The sequence below is a fragment of the Balaenoptera borealis genome, assembly GCF_965194805.1.
Source record: "Balaenoptera borealis genome assembly, chromosome: 12".
NCBI classification, from domain to species: Eukaryota; Metazoa; Chordata; class Mammalia; order Artiodactyla; family Balaenopteridae; genus Balaenoptera; species Balaenoptera borealis.
Genome location: NC_138869.1, coordinates 71,228,372 through 71,244,201, shown reverse-complemented (window position 1 = coordinate 71,244,201; position 15,830 = coordinate 71,228,372). Strand labels below are relative to the sequence as shown.

At 42.5% G+C, this 15,830-nt stretch overlaps 1 pseudogene across 1 annotated transcript; it reads right to left on the bottom strand.

Moving 5' to 3' along the window:
- Window positions 1-15,028: 15,028 nt before the first annotated feature.
- Window positions 15,029-15,743, bottom strand: LOC309607776 (large ribosomal subunit protein uL6 pseudogene; annotated as a pseudogene). The gene has a single exon. The product of its transcript is annotated as a large ribosomal subunit protein uL6 pseudogene (transcript).
- Between the last annotated feature and the right edge of the window lie 87 nt (window positions 15,744-15,830).

Below are 15,830 nucleotides of genomic sequence, written 5' to 3'. Positions count from 1 at the left end.
AGGTCAGCGCTAACTAAGAATGAAAGTCACTAAGGGCCGAAAAAAGCTGTGAGTAACGCTCTAGGGATCAAATTTGGCTTTAGTTTCCTCAATACTCGTTTCACATTTTTTATTTCAAGATGAATTATTTTCTCTTTTATTTCATTTTATTTGCTTATTTTTTAGAGCCCATAAAGGGAACACTTTGAAAGTAACAGGATGGCACTGTCATCTGTCTGTCACACACCCCTTCTGCTGGACAGACAATTCAAGTGAGTGCCCCTAAGTGCTTCCTCCAGCAGGAAGAGGACTGTCCCAGTGGGTTCCTGACTCAAAGGAGATGGGCAGCTGAATCGTGAACCTGGATCAGACTTAGCTGGGTAGGGGTGCTGGCACCTGGAGACCCTGGAGACTGCTGAATGGCCGTCTGTGAAAGAGTGTATATTAGTTCCCTGTAGCTACCGTAACAAGTTGCCACAAATTTGGGGGCTTAAAATAACAAATTTATTATCTCACAGGAGACCAGAGGTCCAAAATCAAGGTTTCAACAGGGTTGGTTCCCTCTGGAGGCTCTGAGAGAAAATCCATTCCATGCCTTTCTCCTAGATTCTAATGGTAATCCTTGGCATCCGTTGGTTTGTAGATGCTTCACGCCAATCTCTGCCTCCATCTTTATGTGGCCATCTTCCCTCTGTGTATCTAAAATAGCCTTCTGCTTTCCTCTTGTAAGAACACCTGTCATTGGATTTAGGGCCCACTCTAAATCCAGGATCTCTCATCTTGAGGTCCTTAACTTAATTACATCCACAAACACTTTTTCCCATAAGGTCACATTCACAGATTCCAGGGGTTAGGACTTGGACATATCCTTTTGGGGGTCATTGCTCAACCCACTAAAGAGAGGGATCCACTGGGACTGAGGACAGTTGCTGCTCTCATTTCCCTTCGAGCTACCGCAATTATTCCTGGCATGTTGCAAATCTCTCTTTGCCTAATAATTTGCATAACCTCCTATCTGTAAAAGAGGTCCCAGCTCCTGGGGACTAAACTGCATCATTTCAGTCTAGACCTGGCAGGAAGATGGGTGTAATGAAGCCCATTTGCAAAGGAAACTGGGATGCTGAATGGAAGGAGAAATAGACAGGCATCTGGGGTCAGGCAGCCAGCTCCTGAGGAACAGGGCCTTCTTGAAACTCCTCTCTTCCCCTCTGCTTATTGTCACTCCCAGGCCTTGTCCTCCCCACGAACCCTCCCAAATGGGAAGATTTGATTTGGGTTTGTTCAGTAGCCAGAAAGCCAGAGCCACTGCTTGGCATTCTCTTTGGGAGGGAGGTCGTGACAGACAGGGCCCAGCTCACAGCCAGAGTTTCTCCAGGGTGACATGTTTGAGACCCCATGTGGACAGGAAGGAAGCTTCCTGTGAGACATAGCAAACTGGAAGCTGTCACTGGGGGAGATACTCCAGGAATCCTCCCTTCAAACCCGCTTTGCTAAAGGGGCAAGCCATTTCTATAATTTGCCCGGTGGGGACCAGCCAGGGAAATACTATACTGTTAACTAATTTTCAGTAACAGGGGACTTCCTTGGTGGTGCAGTGGTTAGGAATCCGCCTGCCAATGCAGGAGACACTCGTTCAATCCCTGGTCCTGGAAGATCCCACGTGTCGCGGAGCACCTAAGCCTGTGCACCACAACTACTGAGCCTGTGCTCTAGAACCTGTGAGCCACAACTACTGAGCCCGCGTGCCACAACTACTGAAGCCTGCACACCTAGAGCCTGTGCTCCGCAACAAGAGAAGCCACAGCAATGAGAAACCCACACACTGCAACAAAGAGTAGCCCCCGCTCGCTGCAACTAGAGAAAGCCCGTGCACAGTGACGAAGACCCAGCGCAGCCAAAAATAAATTAAAAAAATGTCAATAACAGGATACGTAAATAATACACATTTACTATAGAAAAGTGGCAAAGAATAAAAAAAAAATAAAACCATCTATAATTCCAAAGGAAAGTTATCTAAAATATTTAGGTGGTTGTATTTCCATTTTAAAAAAACACACGTGTAGGGAGTTCCCTGATGGTCCAGCGGTTAGGACTCGGCGCTTTCACTGCCATGGCCCTGGGTTCAATCCCTGGTCAGGGAATTAAGATCCCACAAGTCAAAAAAAAAAAAGAAATTAAGAGGCCCCCTGTCATGGGGCTTAAAAAACAAACAAACAAACAAAAACTAAAAAACACATGTGTATGTTTTAACATCATTTGGATTACTCTGCATATGCAGTTTTATATCCCGATTTTTCTACTTAATGTTGTGTCATAACATATATAAATGAAAGTAAACTGTGTTTATGAGGTGGAGTTAAACACTGACAATGCAGTTAAATGTTTATTATGTGCTTATTGATTACTTTTAAATTTGTATTTATTTTTGCATCCTTTATAAAATAAGGAGAGTATTGCCTGTATTATTCATTGCAAATAATTTTTTCTAGTTTTGTTATTTGTCTTTTAACCTTTTATGGTGTTTTTGATGGGCAAAAGTTTATAACTTTGACTTGTAAAGTCTACCATTCTTTTCTTATGTGATTCCTCTCATTATTGTTGGTTTTTGTTTTTATTTCAACATTCCTTTATTGAACCATGTATACTAGTGAAATATAAAGAAACCATAAGAGTTCACAGGAAGATTACCAAGACTGATGTCATTAATTCAATATGAGGCTTCATATACTGAAAACAATTCATCTTCATTATAGAGCATAGAACCTTAAATTTTTGAAAAGCTAAATAAAGCAGTCTGCCTAACTTCAAATCTGTTCCATGAACACGTCTTGCATAATCATCTGACATACTTTTAGGTGCTATACTAACAGCAAATAATTTAACAATAACTTTAACAAAACAATTTTGTTTAACTCAAAAAAAAAGTATAAAATTCTGGTCAGTCGTATTTTTTTTTAGTGATGTGGTAAAGGCTATAAATTATTGAGTTCCCTGCCCCCTGAGGATCTGGAGTATCCCTGTATACAATCAAATAATGTAAGTATAAAATGTTATTGTTAAACTATTAATTGCATAAGGAAAAAACATAGACTTCACTATAGCAAAGATGACTACTAGCTTTGGTTACTATTAGATTCAACCATCATTCATTCACCAAATTTTCTGAGTACCCACTACAAGCCCGGCACTCTTCTAGGCACTGGGGATACAACGAACAAAAACAATAATAGTTTTTAATCATCATGGGACTTGCATTCTGCTGTGGGAAACAGACAAAAACAAACACACAAAAAATAAGAATTATAAGTGTGGTAAATGCTATTAAGGAGACAAACAAGGCTTTGCTACAGATTAGTCTTTGAAAGCTGAATTGTGGAATCCTAAAACCTAAAAATAAAAAATTCATGAAGAGTTACATCAAGATGACATAGATTCTGGGACTTCCCTGGTGATGCAGTGGTTAAGAATCCGCCTGCCAATGCAGGGGACACGGGTTCGAGCCCTGGTCTGGGAAGATTCCACATACCGCGGAGCAACAAAGACCATGTGCCACAACTACTGAGCCTGCGTGCCACAATTACTGAAGCCTGCGTGCCTAGAGCCCATGCTCCGCAACAAGAGAAGCCACCGCAATGAGAAGCCTGAGCACCACAACGAAGAGTAGCCCCCGCTCACCGCAACTAGAGAAAGCCAGCGTGCAGCAACAAAGACCCAAAGCAGCCAAAAATTAAAAAAAAAAAAAAAGATGACATAGATTCTACAGAGCTTTGCTAATGTATAAGAAAACTACAGACACTGCCAGTGAAAACAGAGATCAATCTCTCATTGTCAAAGCTATTGGATGGTATTACTTAGCAATATAGTAGCCTCAGAAGATAATTAATCTCACAGTTCCACAGAGTTAAAAAGCACGTAAACATGATACTAAAAAAAAAAAAAAAAATTTAAGAGGCGCTTAAGGAGACAGGACAACCAAATGTAATGTGGTATCCTGAATGGAATGCTGAAGCAGAAAAAAACAAAAACTAAGGAAGTCTGAATAAACTACAGATTTTAGTTAATAATGTATCAATATTGGTTCATTAATTATAACAAATGTACCATACTAATGTAAGATGTTAATAACGGGAAACTGGGTGGGGCTATCTGCATAATCTTAATTTTTCTGTAAATCTTAAACTGTTCTAAAAATATCAAGTATACTTTAAAAATATATATATAAGATGACTTCAGGAATGACAGTGGAAGGGAGGGGAGTTAGTAAAGACTTAAAGAAATTAAGAAATGAGAAGCCATAAAACTCTGCAATGTGAATTAAAATATAACTCAAGAAATTCAAAGAAAACCTGCAGATACTTAAGTTATGATCTCTATTCATACTAAAATCTTCCTAGGACAGAGATCAATGGGTTTTTCATGCAAACTAAATAACTCTGCATCACAACATAAGCAGGCAATAACATCCCTGGAGTGCACAATAAGCACTTTAGATGCTATTTAACAATAATGACCAATAGGCTACATTTTATGTATGGCGCTGTCCTGAAATTGTCATAAAATGCCTGGGCAAGGATCAACCTCATAGGTCTTACTAGGTTGCTTAATTCAAGAAACAAGTTTATACTGACTTCAAGAAAAATAAGCGAAGAGGAGACTTGGTAAGGGGGACAGGGAGAAAGGATTATGTATGAAAGGAGAAAAATGATTTCCAGGTCTAACTGGAAGCAATTTTGCCACTATTACTAACCTACTTTAATGCCATACAAATTAGTATAAATAGTTCAAGGTAGTAATAAAAAAGCTCTGAATTTATATCAGTTATCTTCTTTCCAATCAAAAGAAATAAATGTTTTCTATAGCCTAACTTAAAACACCTAGCAGGTAACTCAATGTCTGATGACTTGGGAGGAACTAATCTCTCAATGTCTCAGTTTTAAAGATAGTCAGGAAAAGTGTGAGAAAAACAACGGAGGATGATAATCTCTAAATTGTAGAGTGTGAAGTTTGCATAACACAGCATAAAATTGGAATTACCACAAGAAGTAATTTTAGAGACAGCCATCGCAAAATTAGAACCTTATATCTAATACAAAGTACAGCCACAGCAGAAGCCTGATCAGGTAAATGAGATAACAATTTCACTCATCAGATACTATGGAATATTAACCATAGAAGAATCATTTAGCCAAGATGGTATTATATACTTAAATCTAACTGAGATAACTAGATGATGAAGTCTATTCCTTCTCTATCACTCCCCAACCCCAAAGGAAATCCTACAAAACAAAGATGTTTGTTATTCTAAAGCCTTCTCTCACAGGAATCTAAAATATATAATTGGAAAATATTTAAGAAGAAATGCAATAATTAGCATTTCCCCAGTAACTCCTGTTTGCCCCACCGTGAGGAGAATCACACACTGCTTCCTGCTGAAACGAGAAAAAGGAGAGGTGAGGTGTGAAAACTTCCAAGTAAATCGATCAATGACGTTGCATCTGGCAGAGACTGGAAAAGCATCAACATTGCCAAAAGAACTGTCAGTGATGGAAGTCAAGAGAAGAAAACGAGGTTTTCCAATAAACCACAGCCCAACCCAAGGGACAAAAATCGCCCCTGCCCCCGCCACTCCCTCACTCCCCAACCACTCCATCCTCAAGCCGCCTCCGATCCAAATAGACATCCTCTATAACCCACACCAATTCCCCATCCAGGTGAAAACAATCCAAGAATCTTCTAGAACCTCCACTTCCCACTCTCCATAAGATCTGCACTTCTGGGGGCCAGGCCTCGGGAAAACAGCGGCCACATCCCACCCTCCTTTCAAGGTGGAAGAGGCCGGGTCCCTCGAGTGGGGCTTCCCGGGTGGGCCTCACAGAGCTGACCTACTGGGACGAGAGCAGGGAACAGGGTGGGGTTCAAGAAGGCAGCTGGGGTTGGTGAGACCACGCGACGGCGGGAAGAAAGGGTTGCACTGGAGTCTGGGGCTGGGCGGGGTGAGGACCGGGGAGGCAGGTGGACGGGAGAGGGTCGGGCTGCGGGAAAGGAGCCGGCGGAGTAGGGGACGGGAGGTCAAAACCTGACCCTCGACAGCCGCGAAGAGGAACCGGTGGCCAGGAGGGGTCGACGATCGCGGGCAAGGGCTGGGGGGTGGAGCTGGGCGCGGACTGAAGGGCCGCACTGGGGGCGGTGTTGGGGAGCCGCGCACTCACTGCTCTGCGCCCCCAAGAACGGGGACCGGAATTTCCTCAGCGGAGTCCGGAGGTCTCCGCCCGCGGACGTGAGGAAGCCGGCGGACCTACCGCCGCCCAGGGGCCTCTCGCGCCGACGCCGCTCCCACCCGCTGACAAGAGATTCTCGAGGAAGGGCGAGCGCCGAGCTCCTGCGGCTCCTGCAGGGCCCGGCGGCGAGCGAGGCTGACGGCACGGATACTCTACACAGAGCAGCAGCCCTCGGAGTCGTCTAGCGCCGAGCGAGGCCCGCGGCTGGGAAGCGAAGGAGGGCGGTGTCGGAAGCAGTCAGGGGTGAGCTTGGGCATCCGGAGGCTCGAACCGCTCCCTTCTCAGCGGCCGGAGACTCGGGTGAGGGCGGCGGGGCCCAAGCGCGGACGCATCCGGACCCTCTTAACCGCGCGCAGCCTCAGCGCTGCCGCCGCCACAGCCCAGCCAGCTGAGTCCCGGGCGCGGGGCGAGCCTCTCATTATTGCTTTTATTCTTACAAAGCCCTTCATCCAAATTTAGTTATCTACCTTTTTTTAAAAAAGTTTTTTTTTAAGTGACGTTATTGTTATATGTAATGGTTTAATGCGTCTGGAAAGTACAGTGTTTTATACTACAGCATAAAGTGTAGATCTAAACTGATCCTCCTCTGATTTCCAGCCACTTTCTCCAACATCCATTTGCTGCGTAATAAATCCCCTCTTCTTTTTGGTTTGTGAGCTTTCTTTCTCAATAAATTCGTATGGTATTTTGAGTGGCTTCAGAGCTTTTTTTTTTTTTCCTGAGTGATTTGCCCATTAATTCTTGTGGATGCAGCCTTGTTTTACTTTTTTGTTTATAATACATTTACTATCCAGCAGAGAAAATGTCCCTTCCTCATTTCAATTATTTTTCTTTTCCAAAATTTTTATAGTAAACTCATCTAGTAATTCTCCAGTGAAATATATAGCCAGGGAAATTTTGTCAATTTCTATTTATTTTTAAAATAAATTTATTTATTTTTATTTTTGGCTGCGATGGGTCTTCGTAGCTGCGTGGGGGCTTTCTCTAGTTGGTGGGGGAGGAGGTGTGTGTGTGCACAGGCTTCTCACTGTGGTGGCTTCTGTTGTTGCAGAGCACAGGCTCTAGGCGAGTGGCCTTCAGTAGTTGTGGCACACGGGCTCAGTAGATGTGGCTCGCAGGCTCAGTAGTTGTGGCTCACGGGCTCTACAGTGCAGGCTCAGTAGTTATGGCACATGGGCTTAGTTGCTCCACCGCATGTGGGATCTTCCCAGACCAGGGCTCGGACCCGTGTCCCCTGCATTAAAAGGCAGATTCTCAACCACTGCACCACCAGGGAAGCCCCGCATGTGGAATCTTCCTGTACCAGGGATTGAGCCCGTGTGCCCTGCATTGGCAGGCAGATTCTTAACCACTGTGCCACTAGGGAAGTCCTCAATTTCTAAATTCTAACTGTGTCAAATTCTTTTGAATTTTAATTGGAAATGTGATGAACTATGAATTAACAGAGAGTTGACATTTTTTTTCATCAGCTTTCCATTCAAGAATATGGATGTTTCTGTATTTTCTCACATCTTTCATATCATTTATGGATCTCATTCATTTCTTCTTAGGGGTAATTAGAATATTTTAAAATTGCTTATTGTGGCTGGAATATTTTCTGCCATCATACCTTCTAAGTGGTTATATAGAAATACAGTAGATAGTAAATAGAAAATACAGTAAATAACAGTAAATAGAAAGATTTGACTTTTTTGTGTATTCATTTTGCACAGAGGCTCTTTTGTGTTATTCTTAAAGTTTTCAGTAGGTTCCAATTCTCTGGCTGTATAATTATATTTTTACAAGTGATAACAATATTGCCTTTTTTTTAAATTAAATACCATATATATATATTTTTAAATTAATTAATTTATTTATTTTTGGCTGTGTTGGGTCTTCGTTTCTGTGCACGGGCTTTCTCTAGTTGTGGCAAGTGGGGGCCACTCTTCATCGCGGTGCGCCGGCCTCTCACTATCGCGGCCTCGGGAGCACAGGCTCCAGACGCACAGGCTCAGTAACCGTGGCTTACGGGCCTAGTTGCTCCGCGGCATGTGGGATTTTCCCAGACCAGGGCTCGAACCCGTGTCCCCTGCATTGGCAGGCAGATTCTCAACCACTGCGCCACCAGGGAAGCCCGATATTGCCTTTCTATATCTGTATAATCCATATCTATATCTATAAAGGATTTCAATCTAACATGAATGAAAATATGAAATGGAGAATCTCACATGTGTGCCCTCAGAAGAACAGTACTTAAGAACAGCGAGACTGATTTCCATTAAACGTCTGATTTACAGAAGACTGAGGCTTATCTCCTTACCAAAGAACATTTGCCAAGAATCTCTCCCCATCCTTAAGCCAATGAACTTACTGCTTGGACTCTGGCTGGACTTCCCCACTCTTTGCACTCCTTGCCCATAAATAGAGTCCTTCTCAAACCCTCAGTTGACTCAATTGACTGTAGCTTGCTACAACAGGCATTTCCCAAATTTCAATTCTTCTGCTACTCCCAAATAAACTCAAGTTTCTGGTAATTTGAGATTGCCTCGGTTTACCTCCTTATTTAGGTTGACATTCAATGGTGTCAGAAGTGAGATCCAAAGGAGATGACCCCTGGAGGGATAGTGACTCTCAGAACTGAGCGAGGTACTTGCACTGAGCCCCTTAAGCTCAATGCACCTTAGAGTCCCCTTCTTCTTCTGGCTTGGTGAGTCTCCTCTTGGCTTTCAACCTCCCTCCTTTTAGTCAAGCTCTCCAACTTTATTCAGGATTTGGATAAGGACAGATTGTCCTTCTGGTGAGTGCTCTTTTGGTTTCTAAATTAGAATACACTTGGTTTAGATTTAAACTAGTGGATTTTCCTGAGAGCAAACCAAAAACTAAAATTGGTGAACACAGATTGAGCACCTAAATGCTGCCAGAGTGCTCGCCACCTGTATATGAGAGACAACCATCCTCCAAGCACAAGAGTGTAAGGATAAAATGGTCACAGGTGAGCAAGTTTTCCAGTTTTCCTCTTACCACTCACAAGAAAATTCTGTGCAACAAAGGACACCTGGTCATAGGTTGGGCAAATAGGGCAAAGGCCATCTGCCAGAAAAAAGAGGTATCCCATTAAAGGCACACTGTGAAACAAAACACAAGTTCCAACCCCCCTAAGCATATCCCTTCGGCTCTCTAGGACTTTTTTTCTTCACTCTCGGGAAAACTCCAAAAATGGGATCCCAGTCATTTAAATGCTTTAAGGGTGGCCCCCTCTTTAGGGACCCCCGCCAGTTTTCTGTTTAAAAAATTATGATTTCTCCACATGTGCATGGACCAATCTTACTGAAGACAACCTAGAATTACAATGGCCATTATGAAGTATGTTCCAATTAGACAAGATCATTCATTTAAGAGGTGCACTTGAAGACAAGGGTTCCCAGATCAAACAAACAGAATGGGATAGCTATTTTAATTGGCATGCAGAAACCCCCAAGAAGCTTCAAAATTCCAAAAATTTGAAGACTTCGTTGAAAGATTCATTGCAAAAGGCTAATGAAAAATTAAAGATATAAAAGGTACATATAACAGAAGACTATGAGACTGATGTAGCGCCTACTGCTCCTCTCTATCCTCCTTTACTTGGTACTCATTCTATTGATACTAATCCTCTGTCTGAATTGCCTTTCTACTCTGAAGAGACTGCATGACTGCAAACACAAATTCACCAAGTTAGTTATCCTCATATCTACCCTCAAAAGAATGGCCCCCATATTGGTCTGTCCCAGAGTTGACAGGACTCTGAGGGATATTCTGGTAAACTGCTGCTGTTCCCGGTGAATTTGAGGTTCTTTCTTCGTCGCGAGAGAATTCAGACAAGTGATACATAAAAAGTGGATGTTTTTAAGAGAGTAACACACTCCACAGACAGAGTGTGGGCCATCTCAGAAGGTGAGAGAGAGCCTCAAAATATGGCATGGTTACTTTTTATGGGCTGGTAATTTCATAGGCTAATGAGTGGGAGGATTATTCCAATTATTTGGGAGAAGGGGTGGGGATTTCCCAGAATTGGGCCACCACCCACTTTTGGCCTTTTATGGTTAGCCTCAGAACTGTCATGGTGCTGGTGGGTGTGCCATTTAGCATGCTAATATATTACAATGAGCGTATAATGAGGCTCAAGGTCTACTGGAAGTCGAATCTTCCGCCATCTTGGACCTAGTTGGTTCTCACTAGTTTTTGTCATGTACTATGGCTATGTCATTATTTTAAAGGTTGTGCCCTGCCCCCTTCCCTCCTGTTTCACTACCAGTTATTCCCTTAAATAGCCAAGGGGAAACTAAATTTAGAAGTAATGGAAAACCTTGCCAAGTTTTGGTAAATACCTGAGCTACACTGTATTTTAAACCCCACTCACTTTGGAGCCTGCAGATTGGATCCTAGAAAAACTGGCAGAAGCCAAGTGAAGGGTGAGAATTCTTACCAGAGTCAGCTCTCCTGAATCTCTGTCTATAGTACCCAGTCGAGGGAAAAAAATAAAATTTCATATTGTCCCTGCCTTTCCAAACCCAGATCCATTGGTTATTGGTCCTTTCTCTCCTGTGATAGCTTTTACCTTCTTGTTTGTCCCATTTTATGTCCTTAGAACTTGGCTTGGCAATCATCAGGTTGGGGATCCCAAACTATGGTCAGACAGAAATGTCAGTTGCACCCCATTTATGACTAGATGTGGCTAGACAGAAATGTGGATTCCACTGCATTTGCAGTTAGGGTCTATGGCCAGCCCTCAGGGCAATTGTCTAAGTCTTTCTTTTATTTGGTTATCTTTGGGAATGGCTCTGGATCCTGGGAAGGCAATCCCTTTTGCGCTCTCTTTGGGACGCCTGTATGTGTTTATCCCATGTGTGTCTTTCTCTTCCTAAGGAACCCTGTTTATTGTTGAATGTGTATCTTTTTGCATGTGTTCTTACAAACCTGGCATTGTTGTTTTGCCTGTTTGTATTTTTAATTTACATAATGTTATTTGGTACGTCTCATTCTGTTTCTTACTTTTTTTCAGTAAACACTACATCTCTAGGATACTTCCGCATTGCTATGTGTTCATCCAATCAGTTGCCTCTAATATGTAAATAATTCTCCAGGGTGTACATCTACTACATTTTGTCTGTCCTTCTCCCAGGATCTTTCAACGCCCTGCTAACACAAATAGTGCTGCCGTGGACACCCTTATTCAGGTGCCCTTAAGTAGCTGTGTGAGAATGGCTAGGAGTGGAATTGCTAGTCCTTGGGGAATATGGACTCTAGTTTTCACTAATACTGCCTGACTGTTGTCCAGAATGGCTGCACCAGTCCACATGCTCCCCCACCCCCAGCAGAGCATGGAATTCCTGTATCCCTACAGCCTCACTACCATTCAACACATCATAGTAATACGTGAAACCCAGTTGAAGAAACCTAGCATTGCAGGAAAACTACCCTCACTTCCAATCCCTGAAGCAACTGGTCTCAATTTTTGTTTTCAGTTTTTCCAGTGGTTACTTTCATTTATCGAAATAATATTCTGGATATTTTTTAAGGTAAATAATTAATTTTTATCACAAAAAAAGAAATACCCTTCCATGCCTAGTTTTAAAAATTCCCATTAGGATTGCATATAGAAATTGTCAAGCAGTTGTTTAAACCTATTGACATGGTTCCTTGATAGTAACAATTCCTTAATCTTAAATCATCTTGGATTTCTTAAATACAGTCTAAGTATGGGATGGCGAAGTCATTTAGTGTACTTTCAAGTTTAATTTACTGCTTGATATTAATACTGTTACATTTATTGCTCTAAGTGATCCTGCTGCATCCTGGGAATGATTTGGAAAACCCAAAGCATGTGACCCTCAGTATTAATCAGGGTCAGTAAACTATGTTTTGTCACCTGTTTTTGTATGGCCTGAGAGTCTTTGAGAACGGTTGTTACATTTTTCAGATGGTTGAAAAAAACTTTTTTAAGAATAGTATTTCATTGGGTCATTTGTAGAGACGTGGATGGACCTAGAGACTGTCATACAGAGTGAAGTAAGTCAGAAAGAGAGAAACAAATATCATATATTAACGCATATATGTGAAATCTAGAAAAGTGGTACAGATGAACCAGTTTGCAGGGCAGAAATAGAGACGCAGATGTAGAGAACAAACGTATGGACACCAAGCGGGGAAAGCGGGGGTGGTGGTGCTGGGATGAATTGGGAGATTGGGATTGACATGTATACACTAATATGCATAAAATAGATAACTAATAAGAACCTGCTACATAAAAATAAATAACTAAATAAAATAAAATTTAAAAAATAATATTTCATGACGTGAAACTAATATGAAATTCAAATTCAATGCCCATAAATAAAATTTTATTGGAACACAGATAGGCTTATTTGTTTTCATGTTACCTATGGCTACCTTCTTGCTCCAGCCACAGAGTTGCATAGTGGCAACAGAGATAATATGGCCCACAAAGCCGAAATTATTTACCATCTGTCCCTGTACATAAGACTTTTGCCAGCCCTTGGTATAAATGATTCAATCAACAAAAGTTTATGGCGAACCTACTAGTGAAGGACGTGCTGTTCTGGTCCCCATGGGTGTTTACTGTCCTGCTAGAGAGTCACAACCCAGGGTGACAAGTGCTAGGATGGGACAGCAAGGAGAGGTCCACGGGGATAGAGCAGAGGCCTCTGAGCCAAACTGGGGAGTTCAGGGAAAGCTTCTCATAGGCATTTCTGTCCAAGCAGAGACTTACAGAGTGAGAAGGAGCTGGCCATGTGAAGATGGATGAGGGGAGATGGCAGGAAGAATGTTCTGGGTAAGAGAACAGCAAGTCCAATGGCCAGAGGGATCAGACCATGTTGCTGGAGGAACAGGGAGATGTTTGCATTATCATTTGCATGATAGGCTTATTTGTAGTTAAACCAAGTTTAGTTTGCATATGAATAAATAACTGCCTATATAGGGCTCTTAGTGATATAAGCAAGGAAGGAAGAAAGTCTTATCACTGATTGATTGATTCACTCATCCACTCACTCATTCATTCATTCTTTCTTTCAATAAGAATTGATTGAGCACCTTTTTAGTGCTGAGCACTGGGCTAAGTCCTGAGGATGCAGAGGAAAACCTGAGGAGGGCTCCGCCCTAAAGGCGCTCACAGTTTATTGAGGACAGCAGACAAAAAAATAATTTCTGCAGGTGCGAGGACTGCCCATACTGCCGTATCATGGAGGGCCCACCGCATTTCCAACCCCCTTCTCTCTGGCCACCTAGTCATTTTCCCAGCCTCCTGTGCAGCTAGGGGTGGGCATATAACCGGTTTTGGCCAATAAAACGTAAGAGAGATCTGCTGAGAAGTGTCTGGGAAAACTCTTCAGATTAAAGGTGAAGCCACAAAGGATACCACCACTTTGCCCCTCTTGCCTGCCTTTGAATAGAATTGTGATGATGGCACAGTGGGTTCTGTGGCAGCCACCTTGTGATCATGAGGTGATGAGCACCAGCATAAAGCTGGTCCCTGTTGGCTTTGTCGAGCTGCTGCACCAAACCTGGAATTACACCTACCTTCAGGGACTCCTGGTTGAATTAGATAATTGCATGTTATTATTGTGTAAGCCAGAAGTTCTCAGCTGGAGGTGATGACATCCAGGGGACCTTTGGCAATGTCTGGAGACATTTTTGGTTTTCACTATGGCAAGGGGGTTACTTCTGGCATCTTCTGGCATCTAGTGAGTAAAGGCCAGGGATGGTGCTAAACATTCCACAATGCATAGGATGGTCCACACAACAAATAATTATCCAAAATGTCAATAGAGCCACGATGAGAAGCCCTAGTGTAAGCCATTATTGACCAAGTGCTTTCTTTTTTGATACAGGGAGTGGGAGAGCCTGGCCAGATAGCAGGAGGGGCAATGTCTACCTTAGGACACAGGAAAGAGGAGTGCAGGGAATTATTCCAGCTGGCTTCACTCACACTGTTAGGCTTGGAGCAAGTTCCATGAGAGAGTTGTGGACCCCAGTCCCTCAGGTGAGACCCCACTGTGGGCTCCTCTAGACCTAACCCTGCCTGTACCCAAGTGCCTACTCTGTGCCCCAGGCTAAGTGCTCACGTGGATCGCTTCCTCGAAATTTCCCAGTGATTCTGAATGGTCAGTATCATTTATTCCTGATGAAATAAAATTTCACATTCTAAGGCAAGTCAAGGAAAATTTAAACATAAATAATTTTCTCTGTCCTTTGGCCGCCTCTCTCCCCTCTGCTGTGCATTGTGTGTCTGCATTATGCATCAACCAAACCTCCCCACTGGCAGAAATACCTGCTCAACCATAAGGAGCAACTTTCTCCTAACATCAACAAGACAACTCCTTAAACTATAACATTCCTTCTTAATCTTGTAAGGGGCCACCATGACCCATGACTCACTACTCGCTTTGTGTCACCTGTCAATAATACGTCACTTAATGTACAGCCCTCTGTCTCAAAACCTTATATAACTGTGCTTTGACCTCTAATGGGCAGAACAGTCCCCAGAGCTTTCTGAGTGGCTGTTCCCGGGTTATAATCCTCAATTTGGCTCGAATAAAAATTTCCATTTCTTCCTTAGACTGGTTAATTTTTTCGTTGACATTCCCATTGTACAGCTGTGAAAACTGGGGTGCAGAACAATGGGGTCCCATGGTTAATGACATGTTTTGGAGATTGACTAACAGGTTTTTTTAATCGGCCATTTAGCAGTGTCCCTTAAGCATCTTAGTTTATCATTTTGTTTTGTTTTGTTTGTTTGTTTCCCAAGTCAAAGAGCTTTTATTCATTTTTAAAATATCACAAATGAGTCTGGCCTCTTGCGGTTTCTGTAGCTGGATCACTCAGATCTTATTCTTCAGCCTGCTGAACTGTTTCTTTTTCAGAAACATAGATACCATCCAAAAATTTTCTGATATCCTTGTTTTCAACTGTTGTGGCTTGCTGAATCAAAGCAGCCAAGTTTGACACAAGTTCAGTGCTGTTTCCTTCAAGAATCAACTCATCTTTCTGGGCTTGAGATACTGAACAAGCAACGCCTGGCCTCATCCAAACCCTGCGGATATATTTTTCACCCAAAAAATTTCGGATTTCAACAAGAGAAGCATTCTCCTGAATAACAACGTTGATGGGGAAGTAAGCATGCACAGACCTCATCTTGCAACGGAAGCCCAGTGTAACACCCTTGATCATGCTCTGTACATGGCTACAGATAGTGCAAACAGTCACCAGTTCCTTTCTAATCCCCCACCATTTGTCAACCCGGAGCCTCTTTTTCTTTCCAAGGAGACTGAGTTCTACATTGATGTGATTGACGTCCCTCTGCAGGGTACCTCTGGGGCCCTTCACAATAACTGTGCATCCCTTCAGAGTAATGTTGACATTTTCTGGAATGTCGACAGTCTGATTGCTGAGAATGGTCTTCATTCTCACAGTAGATACAGCAAAAAGCTATTTTATCATTTTGATCATCACTTTCCAGATCTGTAAAACAACACTATCTACTTTATAAACACTATTATGGGGTAAAAATAAATAATGCATGTAAAGGGCCTGACA